Source organism: Gossypium arboreum, chromosome 7 (assembly GCF_025698485.1).
Source record: "Gossypium arboreum isolate Shixiya-1 chromosome 7, ASM2569848v2, whole genome shotgun sequence".
In the NCBI taxonomy this organism is placed as follows: Eukaryota; Viridiplantae; Streptophyta; class Magnoliopsida; order Malvales; family Malvaceae; genus Gossypium; species Gossypium arboreum.
This window is the reverse complement of record NC_069076.1, coordinates 76,667,150-76,689,483: the sequence shown is the minus strand read 5'-3', so window position 1 is coordinate 76,689,483 and position 22,334 is coordinate 76,667,150. Positions and strand designations below refer to the sequence as shown.

General features: G+C 36.1%; 1 non-coding gene across 1 annotated transcript; it reads right to left on the bottom strand.

Annotated features, from left to right (window-relative positions):
• Positions 1–19,953: 19,953 nt before the first annotated feature.
• LOC128295704 (small nucleolar RNA R71) lies at positions 19,954–20,058 on the bottom strand. Its single transcript, XR_008286263.1, has one exon. It is a non-coding gene; the product is annotated as a small nucleolar RNA R71 (small nucleolar RNA).
• Between the last annotated feature and the right edge of the window lie 2,276 nt (positions 20,059–22,334).

Below are 22,334 nucleotides of genomic sequence, written 5' to 3'. Positions count from 1 at the left end.
GATGGGCCCAACCGTGTGGCCTGCATCATTAGTATGTATTGAGAAAGGGTTAGAAACCCTAACAGAAGGCTGAAACGGCACAGGCACACCATGGTACAGATATACTCACGCAAAGCCAGATAGGCATACCATCGGGGCCACCATCGAAGGGTCGATGCACCTCCTAGGACCACTGAAAGAGACCGGACCACCTTGTCCACCAAGCTAGACCTGAATACCACAAGTCGACTACTATCTAGGCTCGCCAAGTGTGTCATTGCGCGGTCTGTGACCAACACTTCTAGACGATGCCATGGTCTGATCCGTGTTTGGAGCAGACATGCCACCATAATCGCGATCAAAATGGTAATAACACTGTTGGGCTAAATGCCCAAATTGGATGCAAATCTAACATTGAATGCTGTTTCGAAAACCTGTGCCACGACCACTAAACAGCTAACGGCCACCACAATCAAGATCCACCATCGATGAGGTCGGAATGGACTCCACAAGGTTGACCTGAATCAGAAGCTCTTGAACCGCACGGTTTTGTCACGTCTCATATTCCAACAACATGTCCACTAAATGTTAAAAGGACAGAGTTTTAGTGGAGAAGGGTGCTAAGGTAAGAACAACATCAAATTCTGGAAGTAAGCCTGTAATAACAACCTCAACTTTTTCTGCCTCCGAGATTTGAAATCTAGAGGCCTCAATCAAGGCACATATGTTTTGAATTTTTGCTACATATTCGGTGATTGAAAGGTTATCTTTCTTAAGAGAATGGAGATTGTGACGTATACGAGATAATTTCGCACTTGTGACTGCAACAAATAGTCGAATGGTCATGTTCCAAACATCACAGGCCGTTCGAGCATCCGTAAACGAAGGTAACAGAAAATGATTAATGGTGGAAAGTAACCATGATACAAGCAACCGATCTTGTTGAACGAATGCCGAGGCATCCTTATTTGGAATGAGAAATCCCTCCGACGACTGCACAAAATGCGGCAAAGCACGTAACGTGCCCTCTAAAAGTCTGGTCAGTTTGTAACCTTCAATAATCAGACGAACATGCTACTGCCACTAAACAAAATTGCCATTAGCCAATTTAACAGTGTCATGGCGAGGGAAGGAGTTGATGATCTGAGCACCAGTGAACGCCGGACAGCCATGCTCGATTGAGGCAGAGTCAGGAGAAGCGGTGGTAGTCATGAAAGCAAACTGAAAATCAGGTCTCTAGAATCACGGCGACTGATACCATGTATGTAACAACCCTATACCCGGTGCAATCGTACAGACTCGGTATAAGACTATTACATTTGATGCCAAAACGGTTATGGCTAGATATTGTTTAATTAAAACATTTGTGCATATTATTTTAATTTAGAAACCATATTTGCAAACATACTTATAGTTTCACTAATTCATTTCATATATACCAAAAATACTTCAAGTAACTCAAAATAGATAGAATTTCAAGAGTTTACATTTTAGTCCCTAATACATGGGAATACATCTGAACTGCCTATGTACATGTCATTTTAATTCAGAATATGGTACCTACTTTTGAAGCTCTTGAGGATGTGATGAGATGAGAGATCTTCTAATCTGACTCTACCTCTTCGAGTCTAACTGTACCTACGCGTTAAAATTAAATGCGTTAAGCCGGCGAAGGCTTAGTAAGCACTACAAGAATAAATAGGTAAATAAATCCTTATAAAATATTTTAAACTCATTTCGTTAATACATATTTACATACATATAAGTTTCTTTAGCTATGCTATATATTAATTAAAATTTAATATATCTTTTTGTAAGTTATAAAACTTACCTTAACATGTTGATGATTCGCTTTTGTTCACAACTCATATTCTTAGCCCAAAGTAGATTTTATAGAGTACACCAGATATACGAAATAAATACAGAGGTGCATTATTATGCACTAATGAACAAAGAGCACAGATGTGCTAATCAGAGAGCACTAACGTGCTAATAATCAAAGAGCACATATCAGAGAGCACGCTAAGGTTCCTTAATGACATGCCACTAATATCCTAGTAGTTCTAAATTCCATCTACTTGAGCATTAAAACTGAATTTCATACATTTAAATACTTTATAAAAATATTTCAAAAAAAATTTCTCATTCTCCATCATTACAATTTAGTGCACATTTCAAAATTCACAAATATCACACCTTTTTCACATATATACTTTTGTCACAACATTATTACTTAATGTTCAAACAATATGCCATCTTATATTCTCCATCTATAATTTTCTTTACAAATTTCATAGTTTCATAATCTATTGTTTTATTTTTTTTATTTACAAATTTAAATATATATATATATATTACATTTTATTTCTAAATAATTCTATACTACAATATAAGCATTTAAATAAAAATAATTTAAAAATCTTGTAGTACTTACAACAAAAGGTTGAGATGATGTCTTCCTTCACTCCTTGGCCTTCTCTTTTCCTTTTTCTTCAATTAGATCCTCTCATTTCTTTTCTTTCTCTTCAATTTCATATAAAACATATAACATTTATATATTAGAGAAAAACAATCAAATGGCTTTCATATACTAATTAATAAAAATAAACATGTATGATATAATAAGTTCATCATTTCTTACCTTAGCTCACATTTCAATTTAATCCATAACTAAAATTATTTCTATTTCTATCACAATCTATACCTTATTTTTACTTAAATTCTACTTATAACTTATTTCACAATTTAATCCTTTTTCCCAATTCTAATTTGAATTTCCATCAATTCAATCTCTAATTCATCCATTAATTCAATATAAACTACTTTAAAAATCTACTAACTTTCAAAATTTCAATATATACCTAATAGTATTTTGTTCTAGGATCATAAAACTTAAAATTATAAGAAAAGTAATTAAATTGACTTACCAATTTAAGTTTGAAGAAATCCCAAATTTTCTTTTTCTTTCTTCTTTCTTTCTCCCTACTCTTTCTGTTTCGATTCTGTTTCTTTCTTATTTCTATTCTTTCTTTTGTTTTATATATATATATATATATATATATAATATTATAATAACATGCTTATTAATTAAGTAAATATAATATATATTAAAAATATCTTAGATTTTTCAATGTTAAACCGCCTCAATTTATAATAATGGCATATTTCCTATTTAGTCCTTTTACTTTCTTTAATCTATAATTAAACTTTCACACTTATTTCAATCTAATCCTTTTCTTAATTACTTTTAATTAAGTCAAATTCACCTAATCAAAACTTAATTAGACACACAATTAAATTCGTAAATATTTATAATAAATATTTACAAATCTGATTTACCGGAGCGGAGTCCCAGGAATGCATTTTTTTAATTTGATACTTTTAAATCAATTTAACCGTATAATCAATAAACTTTTCTTATCAAAATTTTCATGCAACCTTCCTATCATAATATAGACCATACCACAATATTAAAATAAATTTTCTTTCTAACTCAGATTTGTGGTCATAAAATTACTATTTCGATTTCACTGAAAATAAGTCATTACAATGTAAGTAACTCTATAAAATTGAATAAAAGAGAGAAATAATGAAGTAAAAGGAAATACTGAAAGACTGGACTATTTTGTATTCATTGTATGCTTTAACAGTACAAAGATAGAATTTATATAATGACAAGGAATGATTAATTGTTGCTAACTGATCCACTAACAATATACCAGACTTTGTTAACATACTAACAACCTATTATTTACATACTTTAACATAAATCTACCATTTAAGGGAGGGGGAAGGCCACTATGCCCCCTTTTCCTACGCCCCTACTAATAAGTAAGTACACGAGCTACTCCATTGGGCAATCAAGATAAAAAAAAGTAATGTTGGAGGATCTCGTCGACGATTTATCCATACAAAAAATTAAACCAAATGTTTAATTTAGTCACAAAAGCATAACATCGTGCATCTAAAACTATAATCTCTTGCAAGGGAAAGTGCTTCAATGATAGCAAAGCCTCGATCCAGAGAGGGTTGAAATCCCTTGAAAAAATATAGAGATGAAGCATAAAAAAATGTTGGATATTAGTAGTAAAATTTATTACATGTCTAAGGGAATAACACTGATTAAAATCTTAAAAAATACCATTGTTAAAAACAATCAGCAACATAAAAAATTTAAAAAAAAAAAGTAAAAAAAGTAAATAGTGGAAGGAGCAGCCAAAAGGGAATAATTGAAATGAATGGAGTCAAAATAGTGGGGCCACAACTCATAAGTTGAAATAATTGTGGTGTGAAACTTGCAGGATATGAAGAAATTGCAACTTTTCGACCATTAAACCACTAGACGCCTTAACCTTATCTATGAGAAAATATATTATCACTACTCTACTACTAACTACTAAGTAATAGTTACAATGGAATCTATTTTTGTAATAGAATTAAAAATTATTCAAAATTTTGAATCAGTATAAGATTGTTTTGGTTTTATTTTTATTACTTTAAATAGATACAATTGCATTCTTTTAGTTATGGATTATACTTTATATTAAATCACATTATCAAAACCTCTCCAACTATTTGGACAAAATTGAAAAATTAAAACTTCAAACCTCATTTTGTTTAATCAACATTAAAAGTGTTATAAGTTTAATAAATAGTCTAGAATCGGCTGAGATCGGCCTAATAATATTTTATGTTAATGTGTGCAATGATATCTTGTTTAAGTAAAACGACTTAATTCAATTGAACTACTATAATAAATTATAGAAAATATTATATGAATTGAGATGTGATATGAATACAAATTTTCAAAAATTAATTAAAATATAACATGTTATAAATATATCAAATTATTAAAATCTATACAAAATAAATTATTAATTTTGATCATCATATATTGATATAAAAATTTTGACTTGTGGTAAATTAAATTATACAATATGAGTCAAATTATTCAAATCATTAAAGTATGAAAAAATAGGAATACATTGTTCTATAAAAATATACAAGAAATAAAATATTATGACAAAATTTATAATATTTTAAATATTGTTATGATAGGAAAAATAATAAATCCACAAAGACATTGATTTTTCTTTCTTTCCTTTCTTCATTCAAATACAATAATAAAATTATATCTCCTAAATAACCTTTGAAACCTATTTAATTCTGGTTATTAGTGGTAAAACCTTATACACTTGAAAAGAATTTTTTTAATATAAAGTTTACTTTTTTTATTTATAATTCTTTTAAACTTCTTAAATTAGAAAAAAATGTTATTTTAATTTTTAGAATAATAATAATATCAATTAAACTAAAATCAATAAATAAAACAAATTAGAGTGGAAAATGAGAGATCTTGGATAAGATAATTAATATGATGGATTATTAATTAGTAATTTAAATTGTTACCTATTTCCACTCGATAATTTTGCTTTTATACTAATAATAAAAAAGAATTAAAAATAGAAAAATGCTCTCGTCTCCTTCGTTTGATATTGCTCACGGGAATGAAGATGATATCTTTAATCCTGATGACTCCAGCACTAAGAAGGTTCGATTTAAGGCATCAAAAGCGTCTCCTAATGATGTGATAGTTGTGGATCCAATATTTCAGCCTTCGCTATCTTGGAAGGATATGCTAGTGGGAAAGGAAAATTTTGATCTAAACAAAAAGAATGATGGTCTGCATTTTGCTGATACTTTTGCTCTTACAGAGCAGGTTGTCAAGAAGTATTTTATTGATGGGGTTCCTTCCATTGATTTTTCGGAGAGAGTTTATCAATTATTGGAGAAGGAAATGTCAACCTCTTTGGTTCTTAAGATGTTAGGAAGTGTTATAGTGTATAAATATGCACGTGTTAAATATTAGTAAAGTGGTTATGGAATTAGTTTTATTGTTACAGGTTGTTTTCAGCAGTTAGATCTTTCCTTAGTGTATAAATACTCTAAGCATGTATACTGGAAGGTAGCTAAAGAATTAAAAAAAAGAGTTTACTTTTAGATATTTCTCTTGGATTGTTTAACATTTCTTGTAGTTTCTATCATGGTATCAGTCGCTCGGTGATCCGTGGGCATGGCTATCACGCATTCTCCGGATTCTGACTCTGTTGAACCTGGTGGCTCGGTGTTTACTGGTGATCGGATTGTTACTTCCTTCCCTAGGCATGATGTGGTGAGGCTTGATGAGGGCACCTTTCTTCAATGGCAGCAGCAGGTACGATTTATTCTTACTGGTTATGACTTGTTCGGGTTTCTTGACGGGACTTTATCTGCTCCGGCGAGATATGTTCATGACACCGATGGCTCCCTTGTTGCGAATCCATCTGCCACGATCTTCACTCAGCAAGATAATCTTCTCACCTCGTGGTTATTGTCTACGATCAGTTCCTCTTTTTTGTCATCGTTTACTGATGTTCGATCCGCATGTGATGTGTGGATGATGGCTAGCAGTCTGTTTGCAGCCGATACTAGCGCAAAACAGTCACATCTACATCACGAACTGCACTCCCTCAAGAAAGGTAGCCTTTCCATTCGTGCTTATGTTGATAAAATCAAAATTCTGTGTGCTCTGCTTGCAGCTTCTGGTTCACCGATCTCGGAGTCAGAGAGGACGGCTGTTTTACTCACCGGCTTATCTTCCGAATTTGATGTTGTTGTTTCGATTGCGTCTCTCTCTTCTACTCCATTGCCGTTTCAACGTCTTGTTGATACGCTTCTTAAATGTGAGGCTCGGCAGATGCGATCGGTGTCTGACGTGTTGGTTGCTGCGAACTTTGTTGACGGTTATTCGCCACCAGTGGTGGATGTGGCTTCTCGTGGTGGACGGCCCCCAGTGCGTGGTCGTGGATGGGGGTTTCGTAGCCGAATCCAGTGTCAGATTTGTGCTCGGTATGAGCATCTTGCTCAATGCTGTTACTATCGGTATCATCGTGATGAGCCGTCTCAAACCGTTGCTCCGATGGTCTTTCAAGGCGGGCGTGCTTCTGTACCAACTGTGGATGCTTGGCTTGGCGCAAATAGGAGTGGTTATGGGCGTGGTCAAACTTGGATGCCTTCTGGTCAAAATTTGGGGGTTTCTGCTACCGAGGCTCCTGTTCATTATTTTTGGTCAAATGTGGGGGCTATTTCCCCACGTGGGCCACATGCATTTGTTGCACCTGGGAATCGATTCTCTACTCCTAGGTTGCATGCTGTTGATAATGGTGCTGGGCGCACTTTTCCCTATTATATGGGTCAACATTCAGGTGCCGATCATGCTTATAGTGCGAGGGCGCGTGGGCCACTCGGTGGTGAGACGGGTTCTGGGCCTAGTGGATCTGTCCGACCTCGTCTCAGTGATGAGCAGAATTTTTCTGAACCCAATGTTAATTGTATTAATGTTTCTGCAGTTCCATGGCAGACAAAATCGCGAGCCCGTGTTTTTGATGTTAACTCATCTTCATACGACTCATCCCAATTTATTGGCATACCTCAGCTTCCTGATTTTAATGCGTCTGATTTTTCTAATGCTACGGCATATGACTCAAATGTTAATCGTACTGACTCGTATGTTCCATTACCGGTAGGTAGCACATCTTGGTGCCCCGATTCAAGTGTTACTCATCATGTGTGTCAAAATGCGTCCGATCTACATGCATCCTCTCCATATACTGGCGAGTCTTCTCTTTTAATGGGTAATGGGGTACCCACTAAGATTTCGTCTATCGGGAGTACTGTTTTACCTACAACGAAGAAGTTATTACATCTGTCGAATGTCTTATGTGTACCAAGTATTCGGAAAAATTTATTGTCGTGTCTCAATTTACTCACGACAACAATGTCTTCTTTGAATTTCATCCGTCTTATTGTGTGATTAAGGACATTCAGACACAGGAAATCTTAATGCGGGGCCAAGTTCGTGATGGGCTCTATCAGTTTTCTGTTGCTTTAGCATTTCCGTCTGCTTCTGCACACAACACTGACGTTCAAGAACGATCTACGGGCGATACTTTTACTTTGTGGCATAGACGGCTTGGTCATCCTTCTTCCGCTGTTGTAAAAACTGTTCTTGATACCTGTCAGATTGTTACAAATAAAAGATCTTTTGATAATATCTGTATTGCTTGTCAACAAGGGCAATCACATAAATTGCCCTTTTCTAATTCTACTACTGAATATAATGAATTGTTTGAGCTAGTTGTATCTGATTTGTGGGGCCCGGCTTCTGTTTCATGTGAAGGAAATTTGTATTATGTGTCGTTCATTGACATGTGTAGTAGGTTTACGTGGGTGTATTTGATACAATACAAGTCTCAAGCCGTGGATTATTTTCTACAGTTTCAGCAGATAGTCTCTACGCAGTTTGGAAAGCGTATTAGGAAATTTCAAAGTGATTGGGGTGGCGAGTTTCGTGCTTTTGTGTCTGTTCTCACTCGTTATGGGATTCTTCATCGTGTTTCGTGTCCCTATACTTCTAAACAAAATGGTGTTGCTGAACGTAAACATCGGCATATTGTGGAAACTGGTCTCACTCTCTTGGCTCAGGCAAATCTCCCTATGATTTACTGGGGTTATGCTTTTTGCAGTGCGGTACATCTCATTAATCGTCTGCCTACTTCAGTGTTGCACGGTAAGACACCCTATCAATGTTTGTTTGGTAGTATACCGACATATGATCATCTCCGGGTTTTTGGATGTTGTTGTTTCCCATACCTACGACCGTTTAATAAGCATAAGCTTGATTTTCGATCTCAACCGTCTACTTTTCTCGGGTATAGCTTGCAGCATAAAGGTTATTATTGCTTAACGCCTAGTGGCAAGATCATTGTTTCTCGGCATGTTGTTTTTGATGAATATCGGTTTTTGTTTCTTACGTCTGCTCTTACCACTGTTCAGTTTCCGGCATGTACTTCCTCCTACGTTCCTGTGGTTCGCTCCTTTCCTACTACGGTGACTCGACAGCCTTCTGAGTCAGAATTTGTGCCTAACAATTCTTGTGACTCATTGCATCTTCCCTCATTTACCTCTAATCCACTACAATCTACTACTGTTGACATTCGGACTGATTTCCCGATTGGTGGTCGAGAGTCATCACCTTCAACTTCCTCTGATCCTCCTCTTGCACCTCCTGTTGCAGCTAATCCTTCTGTATCCACTACCAATACTCATGCCATGGTCACTCGATCTAAGGCTGGAGTTTTTAAACCTAAAGCTCTGACCGTCACTACACATGATTTTAAGCCAGTATCTATTGACGAGGCTCTTGCTCATCCGGATTGGAAGCTTGCTGTTCAGGCTGAATACAATGCTTTGCTTGCTAATTCTACGTGGGAACTAAGTCCTCTTCCTCCTGGTCGAAAGGTGATTGGATGCAAATGGTTGTTTAAGGTAAAGAAAAATCCTGATGGAACAATTGAACGACGAAAGGCACGTTTGGTTGCCAAGGGTTGTTCACAGGTACCCGGTTGTGATTTTCAAGAGACCTTGATCCGATGGTCAAACCTACCACTATCGACTCATTCATCCATCCATTGCGGTGTCACGTGGTGGCATCTTGACAAGTTGATATCAATAATGCTTTTTAAGCGGTGATTTGGTGATGAGGTTTTTATCGTGACCTCCGGCTTTGTTCAACATGGTTGAATGGTGAAAAATTGGTGTGTCGTCGACAAAAGTTTTGTATGGTCACTAAGCAAGCTCGCGTGCTGGTTCAACAAGTTAAAGGAGTTTCTAGTGTCTACTGGGTTTGTTCTATCAAAATCTGATGCATCATTATTTGTCAAAGTTACTTCTAAATTTACTCTCTATGTTCTTGTCTATGTGGATGACATTGTTATTAGTGGTAGTGCTATTGACGAAATAAACCGTTTTGTTCAGCAATTACACAATCAGTTTGCCTTAAAGGATATGGGCGACCTCCATTATTTTTTGGGCATTGAAGTTAGTCGATCTTCATCCGCGTCTTTATTTATGTCAACAAAAATATGTCCATGAGCTTCTTGATCAAGTTCTATGACTAATGCTAAAGGTGTGCATACGCCTATGGTGAGTTCATACATGTTATCTAAAGATGAGGTGAACCTCTTGCGATCCAAGCGAGTATCGCATGATCTGGGTGGAGCACTTCAATATGTTGTTTTAACACGCCCGATATTGCTTATACGGTTAATCGGGTTTGCGGTTCATGCATCGCCTACTACCGTGCATATGGTGGCATTAAAGCATATCTTGAGATATTTACGTGGTACTCTTTCTCATGGCTCGATGTTTTGTCGTTCGATCGTCATCCTTGGTAGGATATGCGGATGCAAACCGGGTCTTGATTTTGATGATCGTCGGTCCACGAGATCATGTATACTTTGGTCATACACCTATATCTTGGTCGTCTAAAAAAAACAAGTTGTTTCTCGGTCTACCGCAGGTTTGAATATCGAAGTGTAGCTGCACTTGCAAGTGATATTGCCTGGCTTGTGTCCTTATTAACAGAACTCAAAATTAGTTCGATTGATTCCCCAATGATATGGTGTGATAACTCTAGTGCAGTAGCTGTTGCAGCTAATCCGGTTCTGTACTCAAAATTTAAACATGTCGAGCTTGATTTGTTCTTTGTTCGTGAGAAGGTCGCTAGCGGGGAATTGGTTGTCGGTGAAGTTCCTGCTTGTGATCAGGTGGCGGATATACTGACCAAACCATTGACTGTTTCTCTCTTTACTCGGTTTCGAAATCTTCTTCGCGTCAAACCATTTGAGGAAGTTAGGTGAATGTTATAGTGTATAAATATGCACGTGTTAAATATTAGTAAAGTGGTTATGGAATTAGTTTTATTGTTACAGGTTGTTTTCAGCAGTTAGATCTTTCCTTAGTGTATAAATACTCTAAGCATGTATACTGGAAGGTAGCTAAAGAATTAAAAAGAATAGTTTACTTTTAGATATTTCTCTTGGATTGTTTAACATTTCTTGTAGTTTCTATCAGGAAGAAACCTTGGAATCACGACCTTGCAAAACCAGTTATATGGAATTTGGAGACCGTCTAAACCTTTTCAATTAATGGATACTGAAAATGGTTATTTTCTTGCAAAAGTTTAAATTTCTGAATACTATGACAAGGATCTTTCTTAGGGACCGTGCGTTATCTTTGGTCACTACCTTACTGTTCAGCCTTGGACAATTGATTTCAACCCCAACCTACCTTACCCAAATTCAGTACTCACTTGGATTCGTTTTCCCAGTTTACCCAGTCATTCTTACAAGAAACAAATTCTCATGGAAATTGGAGGTATGACAGGTAAAGTCACTAAATTAGATTTGAATATGGATAGCAAAGTAAGGGAACTGTATGCTCGTATGGCTGTTTTTGTGAATCTAGGGCGGTCTTTAATTTTTAAGATCCTTATTAACGGTAATCCTCAGAGGATCGAATATGAAAATTTACCTGTGGTTTGTTTCAAATGTGGCTATTACTGCCACAATAAAGAAGCCTGTTCTTCGGTCACACAAATTCAAGGGGGGACAGAGAAGGGTGAGTCGTCAGGGCAAGTTTCTAATAAGACTGCGGCGGTCGGAAAAGAAGTTTTTAGTCATTGGATGCTGGTGGAGAGGAAGTCCAGGAGTGGCAACTTGGAGGCATCTAAAAAAGGTAACAATTTGAAAGGTGATAGAAATCTGGGATCACGTTTTCATTCTTTAGCAGATTTGGAGGCAATTCATTCGGTAGAAGAAACGATCAAGGAATCTCTAATTGCTTTGAAAGAGAAAGATAAAGGGAAAGCTCCTTTAATTGGTTCCATATCCGGACTTCCAAGGAGAAAAAAATCTTTCATTAATGGTTCTAAGAATTCCATATGGGGCTTTTCGATGGAAAAATTCCATAAGGGCCAGGCACGTGTTGTTTAGTCCAATAATCCTCTAGCTAGTCAGCCCACGGGTTAGTTTTTGATAAGACTGGATCAACAGACGTCTTTTGCTGTTGTTAGCTCGTCTCCTTTGCACATTAAGGAACATGTCGTTAATAATGGTTGCATGGGCCATAGCAGGAGGTCCAAAAATTGGAAGTGTCTACAACAATTTTTTCCAAAGTTTCTAATAACACACATGGTCTTTTGCCTAATAATGAAGAAAATAACGAGCCTTTAATTTCAGGTAATTCTAATTCGAGCTTCCCTTTAATTTTAAATTCACAAAATGTTATTGTTTCAAGTCATTTACAAATGGAATCTCAATTAGCTCTCCAAAAACAAGCGGACCATACACTGCATTTTAACCCTACTTTTAAAGAGAATTCTTTTGTTAATGTAGAAGTCAAGGAAGGTGTCTTGGAAGCCAAAAATCATTCGACAGTTGTGTTTTCTAATAAAAGTCTTCTGGAGAATGTGACTGAGGTTTCGGGAGGCATTTTGGCAGGAATTAATTTGTCTAATGAGATTTTTAAGGGACATAATTCTAAAAAGACTGGTTCTGAAGGAGGTTGGAAGCTCAATAAAACTTTAAAAGGACTAGGAAATCGCTTCAAGAGTTCTGAAAATATTCGAGTTTCATTTGCTGATTCTATGAAACGAGAGCGAAACTTATTGCTTCTGAAATTGATAGAAAATCTGTTATAGATTCATCGCGACAACTCGAAGAGGATGTGGAACGATCTTCTTTCGTTCATCAATAAGATAAGTTTTCTTTTATCCTTTTAATATTTTATTATTATGAATCTATCTATTTTATCTTGGAATATATAGGGATGTCCGTTGGTTAAATTTTTGCGAGCTTTTAATAAGTATAATAATCAGCATAAGCCTGATATTGTTAGTCTACCTGAGCCAAGAATTAGTGGGAATAAAGCTGACATAATCATTGTAAAGTTAGGCTGGGATAAGCCTCATCTTGTAGAAGCTATAGGTTTCTCTAGAGGTATCCGGATTAGATGGAAGAACTCAATTGATTTAGAAGTGGTTGATAATCATCTTCAATTCATTCTGACTCGTATCTGCCCTATTTTAGTTCCTAAGCCGAAGCCCTGATAAAATGAAAAAGGAAAGCTTTGTAGAATGATCTGAGTCGCTCAATTCCAATTAAGGATGATCTTTGGATGGTAATTGGAAATTTTAACGCCATTCCCTCTTCCGCTGATAAGAGAGGAGGTCATATAAATGGCCGTAGATGTCAGCTTTTTGGTGGTTTTATGGATAAAGCTTAATTACATGATATGTGTTTCCAAGTGTAACAGCCCGGTTTAGACTCTAGTTGAAACAGTGGTTTCGGGACCAAAAATCTGAGTTAGAAAACTATTTTACTATTATTTTTCGTGCCTATTATATGTGAATGGATATCTATGAAAATTTCGTATAAAAATTTGATCGTTTGTGTGCTTAATTTGATAAAAATGATCTAATTGCAGAAAATATAAAAGATGTATTCTATTTGCTAAAGTGCCAAATTGCTATGTCATTATATATGTGAGGTCCTTATGATGCAATTATACAATTATATTTGGTTATGATTTGGTGGATTTCTAATGATATTATTAAGGTTAAAAATGGTATTTGATTATTAAATGAATTATAATAAAACAAAAGATGAAAATTAAGTCATTTGTGTTCATATAACCGAAAATCAAAAAGAAAAATAAGGTTGAAGAGCTCTTAGGATTTCGGCAAAGAAATTGGGTGATTAAGGTATGAGTTTTATTTCGTTTTTGATCATTTCTACGTTTTTGTGATCGTTACTTAGTAATCTATCCCATGTCTCAATTTCTAATTTTTTTAATGATTTTGAGTTGAGCCATTAATGAAATTATGAATTTTGTGTTGTTAAATGATGAAAAATAAAAGATATGTGATAGATAAATATGTTGTCTTTGAATTTTTGATAAATTTGAGTAATTTGGGCTAAATTATAAAAATGAGATTTTAAGGGATTAAAACGTGAAATAAATGAAATATATGGACTTGTGTGAACTCTATAAAAATTTGGCTAAGTATATGTAAAAGGAAATTTTGTGTATTTTGTGATTCTATGAACTAGGGATTAAAATGTCAAAATGTGAAAATATGAGGGCTAATTTGTAAAATGCCCTAAATGTGTGTTTATGGATTGATTTGAACGATTTGGTGAATATAAGAGTTAAATTTGAATTTATATAGATCAAGAACCAAAGAAAACGGAATTAGACCAGGGAAAGTCGAAAGTTGTCGAGAAGTCGATTTCGTTCGTTCAAATTCGTACGAGGTAAGTCGATATACAAATAAATGTGTTTGAATCAATTTATTTATGCTTATATGTTATTGAAATGAAATGAATGGCTTTGGAAGATGAATATGTGAAATTGTGAAAGTATCGACAGTATTTTGGCGTTCGAAAAGCCCCGTACGAACCATAGCAATAGTTAGGATATATATGTCATGACATAGGATCCGATATGTGTTTTCTTGTAAGACCACGTCTGGAACGTTGGCATCGACTTATGATTTACTTGTAAGACCATGTCTAGGACATCAGAATCATATTTGATTTCGTATAAAACCCTGTCTAGGACAGTGGCATCGATATTTGACTACATGTAAGACTACATTTGGGACGTTGGCATTGTACGAGCTTTTCGAGCTATCCGAGTATCCTTATTGATTTTGAATGGTTCAACGGGAAATCTAAGAAAAGAATGAATATATAAAATGTGTATCTGAAACAGGTACGTTTGAAATGTATGCTATGCTTGAGAATAAAAGGTAATTACATGTGTAAGTGATGATATGTGATATAAGTATAAGAAAACATGCTATATGTGCAAATGAATGGGGAATATATGAAATGTATATGAACTATGTGGTTTGTGATAGTATTTGACTATGGAATATAAGTATTTTATGATGCTTATATATGTTATAATATGAGTTTATTTGTATATGACTTACTAAGCTTTTGAAAGCTTACTTTGTATGTGTTTCCAACTATTTTATAGATATTGAAGCTATCGGGAGCTCGTGGATCATCGAGGATCATCACCACACTATCGAACTATATTTTGGTACCTTTTGAAAATGTATATATTGAAGTATAGCATGTATAGGCTAGAAGGTTGTGAATATGTTTTGTGAAATGTATATTTAGCCATATGATATGGCTTGGTTTTAGTTATAATTATGAATGTCTTTTGAGCATAAACTACGTGATACAATAATGTTCATATGATATGTTCATGAATGACCTGGTAAGAAATGGTCAATTTGGTAAGTTGGGAATGTGATATAGTTGTGGAAATGTTATGATTTTGGCATGAGATTGGTTGTGAAATATTGAGATAAGGATATGTTAGAATGAATGAGTCTGCTATGTGACTTTTAGTATGTTTTGAATTGGTTAAAAAGGATGAAATTTGTTGTTAATGAAATGGCATGAATAATTTATGTTTTAGTTGTGAATTGGTTGAGAATTTGGTATAAAATGTTTGGTTTTGATCATGTAGAGAGGACTTGAAAATTAGGGTGGCAAATTGGCCTTGTAAATGACCTATTTTTGTCCACATGGGCAGAGACACGGACGTTTGTCTCGGCCGTGTGTGACACACAGTTATGTTACTGGGTCGTGTACCCCCTAGGGTACCCTACAATTTTAAGTTAGTATACCTACAGTTTTGACACGACCTAGACAGACGAGCGTGTCTTTTGGCCGTGTGTGGCATATGGGCTGGCACATAGGCGTGTGGTCGGCCGTGTAACCCAAGTCAGTAGCCTCTCTAATTTTCACACGGCCTGGCACATGGGTGTGTCATGTGGCCGTGTGGACAAGTCAGTAGGTATGCCCTGTTTTGCCACAGCCTAGACACATAGGAGTGTCTAATGCCATGTGAGGCACACAACCTGTTCACACGGGCGTGTGACCTTTATAACTTTGATAAATGTTTAAGTTTTGAAAAATTTTGTATGAGCTCGGTTTAGTCCTAACCCCTTTCTAAAGCTTGTTTAAGGTCTCGTAGACCTATATAAGGGACAATTGTGAATGATTATTATATGTTTTGATTATGTTATGCTTAAGTATATGTGAAAGTTTCGATATGTCCAGTAATGCCTCGTAACCCTATTTCAGCGATGGATTCGGGTTAAGGGTGTTACATTTGGTTAGTATCAGAGCTACGGTTCAGTTTATTCTAAGACTAACGTAGTGTATGTGAGTCTAGCTATACATGCCATATTTATGAACTATGACAGTGTGATGAATCTTGACAAAAAAATGTGTTTTTATATAGCAAATGAATCTCGAACGAGCCGTAGTTGACGATGTCGAGAGTAATGCGCCGGCTACCGCTCAAAGGACAGCGCCATCCGAATCAAGACTGACTACTAATAGTTATGACGGAGAGGCTAAACAAGCCTTCTATCAAATGATGAATGATTGGTTCACCCAATATATCCGTACTAATCCAGCTGTGCCACAACCTTCACCCCGGTCAGTCCTCCGCAAGTCCATGTTATGCCACAAGCTAATCCGATTCTATTGAATAAACCTCCGGTGGATAAAATTAAAAAATATGGGGCCGAAGAGTTCAGTGCTACTACTACTGATGATGCCGAGAGAGCTGAATTTTGGTTAGAGAACACGATACGAGTGTTTGATGAATTATCATTGACTTCGGATGAATGCCTTAAGTGTGCTGTTTCACTTTTGAGAGATACAACGTATCATTGTTGGAAGACACTGATATCTGTGGTTCCGAGAGAACGAGCCACCTGGGATTTCTTTCAAGCTGAATTCTGAAAGAAATATATTAGTCAGAGATTTATTGATAAAAAATGTAAAGAGTTTCTTGAGCTTAAAGAAGGCCATATGTCTGTTATGAAATATGAGCGAAAATTTGTGAGACTGAGCCTGTATGCACGAGAATGTGTCTCAACTGAAGCAATCATGTGCAAGAGATTCGAGGATGGTTTGAATGAAGACATCAAATTGTTAGTCAGGATTTTAGAAATAAAAATTTGTAATGCTTGTTAAACGAGCATGTAAAACTGAAGAGCTCGGGATAGAGAAAAGAAAAGCTGATTTAGAAGCTAGAGATATGAGAAAGAGATTCGCAAGTAAATCATTTCAGTCTGTGTCAAAGAAATTCTGAGACGATTATAGTCGTTCAAAGGCTAATTTGGGACATTCGATTAGAGATCGTGCAAGATCACATTCGAACTTCAAAGCTCCAGCTAATTCTGTTGCTAGTGTTGGAAAGTCTGATCCGATCGACCTAAGTGTAAACACTATGGTAAAAGACATCCCGGTAATTGTAAACTGTATAATCGAGCTTGTTTCAAATGTAGATCTTTAGATCATTTTATCTGTGATTGTCCCGAGTCTGTTGAGCAAGAGATTGCATAAAATCCAAAACATAGTAACACCTATCGAGGTAAACTGCCCAGAAATATGGGTAATGTGAGTGGTAGTCAGAAGGGAACTAAAGATACGACTGTTAGATCTGAGGCTCGCGCACCTGGTAGAGCCTACGCCATCCGAGCTCGTGAGAAAGGTTCGTATCTAGATGTGATTACGGTTACTTTTACTCTTTACGATACTTTTGTGATTGCTTTGACAGATCTAGGATCAACACATTCTTATATATGCATGAATTTAGTATCTAGTAAGACTTTACCTGTAGAGTTTACTGAATTCGTGATTAGAGTATCGAACCCACTAGACAGATGCGTTTTGGTTGATAAAGTTTGCAAGAATTGTCCGTTAATGTTTCAAGACATTTGTTTTCCAGTTGATCCTGATGTTATTACCCTTTGATGAGTTTGATATAATTCTGGGTATGAATTGGTTAACTTTGCATGATGCTATTCTAAACTGCAAACAAAAGATTATTGATTTGAGATGCAAGAATGATGAAATAGTCTGAATTGAATCTAGTGATTTAAATGGGTTACTGGCTGTGATTTTGATAAACCGTAATTTATACATATTTTTACACTATGCTTAACACATTTTATGGATGATTTTTCCTTAGAATTGGTGAATTCGATGCTCCTAATGCCTTAATTTCATGTTTTATACTCAGGGGAGCATAGGAGAGCAAAAGGAACAAGAAACAGGCCAAAAACGGAGAAAATGGACCAATGTACGAAATCAACACGGCTTGTACCTCCTCACACGGGCAGACCACACGGCCGTGTCTATTTGGCAGAATCGAAGCACAACTCACACGGGTATAACACACGCCCGTGCCATTCTAACAGGCTCGAGCACTGCCTGAAGTAATCGCACACGGGCGTGTCCCTGCTGAGCCCAAGTTTAATCCAATTCGGAAAAGGCCAATTTTGAGGGTTCTTAGGCATTCTAAAGCCTATAAATTCACCCTAGAGGAGGAGGAAAGAGGACACACAGGGAGGGAAGCAGGGAACTGCTCAAGGAAGCCGATTGATCCATCTTAGAAGCCGAATTCATCATTAAGACTGAAGGTTTCCCCTCAATTTCCCTTCAGGAGTTTTGGGTTATTCTTTATGTTTTGTATTCATTATTCTTCTGAGATGTTTTCTTTTTTAGTTATGAGCTAAATCCCCTAAATACCTAAGGGGAATGAAACCTAAGATGAATCTTGTTATTATTTTCTGAATTGTATGATAAATATTTGACTTGTTCTTAATTATGTGTTCTTAATTCTTGTCTTGATATTCCAAGATATTGATTCAAGTTAAGCTCTTATTCAGAGGAGGAATAGACCCTGCCTAAGAGTGCATTTGTCATAATTAAGTAGAGTTGGTTGCGTGCCTAGGGATAGGGTGACAAGATTTTGCTGGATTAGGGTAAAACCTAATAAAGGGATCCATAGATCGAGTTAATGCAACCCTGGGGAGTTAATTAGAAAGAGATTTCAATTATTCAACCTAGGGTTAGACGTTGTTAGTCTCGAGAGGGATAATAATATAACGTAGGGATTTCTACGTATCAAGTTAAATGAATAAATCGTTCGATTCAGAGTCAAATAACAAGTGAAGTCTAGGTGGATTTTTCCTTAGGTATTGTCTTAATTCAATCGTTTTTCCAAAAGTAAAACCCCAATTCTATTTTCTGTGATTTCTTAGTTTAGTTAATTAATTAATTAAAACAAACCCCATTATTCTTAGGCTAGATAATAAAAAGACAGTCATTACTAGTACTTTTAGTTCCTTTGGGTTCAACAATCCGGTCTTGCTAAAACTATACTACTGTTCGATAAATACACTTTCCTACATCGTGGTAATAGTTAGTTTCAAGAACGATTAATTATAAATTTATAAAACTTATCACACAAAATAACAGGATCAAGTTTTTTGCGCCGTTGCTGGGAAACTAAGATATTAGGAACACTCAATTTTTATTGCTTTAGCCATTTATTTTTCTTGCAAGTTAATTCTATTTTATTTTTATTATTATTTATTAATTTACTTTTTCTTTCTCTTGGCAAGTTTTTATAGTTTATGACTAGAAGAAACCCGTTAGGACCACTACTTTTTGACGAAGAAATCGATCGTACAGCTCGTAGAAACTGAAGAGAAATAAGGCGAAGCCTAAGATACACAAAGGAAGAGCAAGAGGACGATATCTCAACTATAACCGAGAAGATGGCTGAAAATCAAGACAATCAGCTATCTCCTGCGATACCTGATCAGAATCCTGCTCTTCGTACTATGTATGATTATGCTAAACCTACTTTAGTAGGAACTAAGTCAAGTATAGTTAGGCCTGCTATTGCTGCGAATAATTTTGAACTAAAACCTAACACTATTCAAATGATACAACAATTTGTTCAGTTTGATGGTTTGCAGGATGATGATCCAAACACTCACTTGACAAATTTCCTGAAATTCTGCGATACATTTAAAATTAATGGCATTTTTGACGATGTCATTCGTCTTCAATTATTCCCTTTTTCATTGAGGAACAAAGCTAAACAATGGTTGAACTCGTTACCACGAGTGTCAATTAGTACTTGGGAACAAATGACCGAAAATTTTTTATTAAAATATTTTCTGCCGGCTAAAACGGTCAAATTATGTAATGATATCTCTTCATTTGTGCAGATAGACTTAGAAACTCTTTACGATGCATGGGAGAGATACAAGGACCTACTGCGAAGGTGTCTTCACCATGGATTACCTCTATGGTTGCAAGTTTAAACATTCTACAATGGTGTGAACTCCTCGACAAGACAGATGATTGATGCAGTAGCCAGGGGAACCATCAATAAAAAAACATCTGAAGAGGGTTATGAATTTATTGAAGAGATGTCACTGAATAACTATCAGTGGCAAGTCATGAGGACTAAGCCAACTAAAACAAAGAAGCGCCTATAACGCCGATTCGGTTACTATCTTTGTCAAACCGTAGAACTTCTAAATAAAAGATTGATGGTTTACTTGGTTCTTCGCAGTTCATCCAAAGAATGCAATTGTGAAGTCGGTGGAGGTGGATCAAGCAATTCAGAATATCAATCCTATGGTCACAGCATGGAGAACGAACAATTAAATTACATGGGTAATAATCCTCGATCTCAAAATAATCCTTATAGCAATACTTATAATGCAGGTTGGAGGAACCATCCAAATTTCTCCTGGGTGGTCAAAGGAATCAAAGGCCACAGAATCCTCTGGGTTTTCAACAACCTCCCTATCAATAGGAAAAGAAATCGAACCTTGAAGAGATGCTATCTAAATTTATCTCGGTGTCAGAAACTTGTTTCCAGAACACCGAGACAGCATTTAAAAATCAACAAGTGTCAATCCAAGGGCTCGAAACTCAAATAGGCCAGCTGTCCAAACTAATCTCCGAATGACCACATGGTATCTTGCCAAGTAATACTGAACCCAACCCAAGGGAACAGCTCAACGCAATCAATGTTCAAGGTGAAGAAGTATTCGTTGAGCCTAAGCCAGAACCGAGGCAAGAAGCTGTGGTGAGCAGAAGTCAAGATGAGGTAGGTCATAATAAAAAGAAATCAGTGAATATCAAATATAAACCTCGTGTGCCATTCCCCAACGCGACAAGGAAAGACCGCTCAGATGAACAATTTGGTAAATTCATTAAACTCTTAAAAAAATTACACATTAACTTACCGTTTATTGAAGCTTTATCACAGATGCCAAACGCAATGAAATTTTTAAATGAGCTTTTAGCAAATAAACAGAAGTTGGATGAGGCGTCGTATGTAGAGCTAAATGCAGTTTGCTCAGCTATTCTGTAGAATAAGCTACCCAACAAATTAAAAGATCCAGGGAGTTTTACAATTCCTTACTTAATTGGTAGTTTGTTAATAATGCATTAGCTGATTTAGGGGCTAGTATTAACGTCATGCCTTACAAAATGTTTAAACAACTAGGTCTTGCGAAACCCAAACAGACTAGGATGATGATTCAATTAGTAGATAAAAATATAAGATTTCCTAGGGGTATTATTGAAGATGTGCTAGTTAAAATCGATAAATTTATATTTCCCGTTGACTTCGTTGCTCTAGACATAAAGGAGGATAGCAACACTCATTGGATTTTAGAAAGGCCCTTTTTAGCGACTGATAGAACAATTATTGATGTTGGCACAGGTGAGCTCACACTTCATGTGGGAGACGAAAGAATCACCCTTCAAGCTCGCAATTTTGGCAACACATCAGAAATTGAAGGTGATCATCTGAACCATTCTACTAAAACTGACAATATGGTGCAACCTACTTTGCAGGAAATGAGTTTGAATAAAGTACATGAACATTTTCAAGTAATAGTAGAGGACCCATTCATAAAGAACGAAGGCTACAAATCGAAGAGCTAGATGAATGGTGAACACATAAACCGAGGACATACTATAAACCAAAACTACGCCAGGATGAGCTCAATACCTTTCCAAATCAACTTAAGGTTGGAGATAAAGTTTTATTAGATGTCGCAGATCCTCGCATTGTCACTACCAAACCGAATGAAGAAATCCCTTTTACGGTACTTTGCATTTTCCCATTCGGTACAGTCGAGGTAAATCATCCTAAGTTCGGCACTTTTAATGTAAACAATACCCGCCTAAAACATTATTTTGATGAGATTCATAGCAGGAATGAGGAGTATAGACTCCTCGAACTACCATGACCATTCAATGGAGAGGTAAGTCGAGCTTAGACTATAAATAAGCACTTATCGGGAGGCAACCCAAGCACTAACTGTAGTAACTTCTTTAAATTTTAGTGTTTAACACCTAACTTACTAACGGAGCTCTTGAATATAGGTTTCCCATACAGACACGGCCTAGCACACGGGCGTGCCTTAGGCCATGTGAAAACAGGGCAAAGATTTCCCTAACACAGGCTACGATAAATTGCCACGGTCGTGCAACATGGCCATGGGTGAACCTGCCAAAACAATACGAGCGTGCAATACGCCCGTGCCTTGAAAC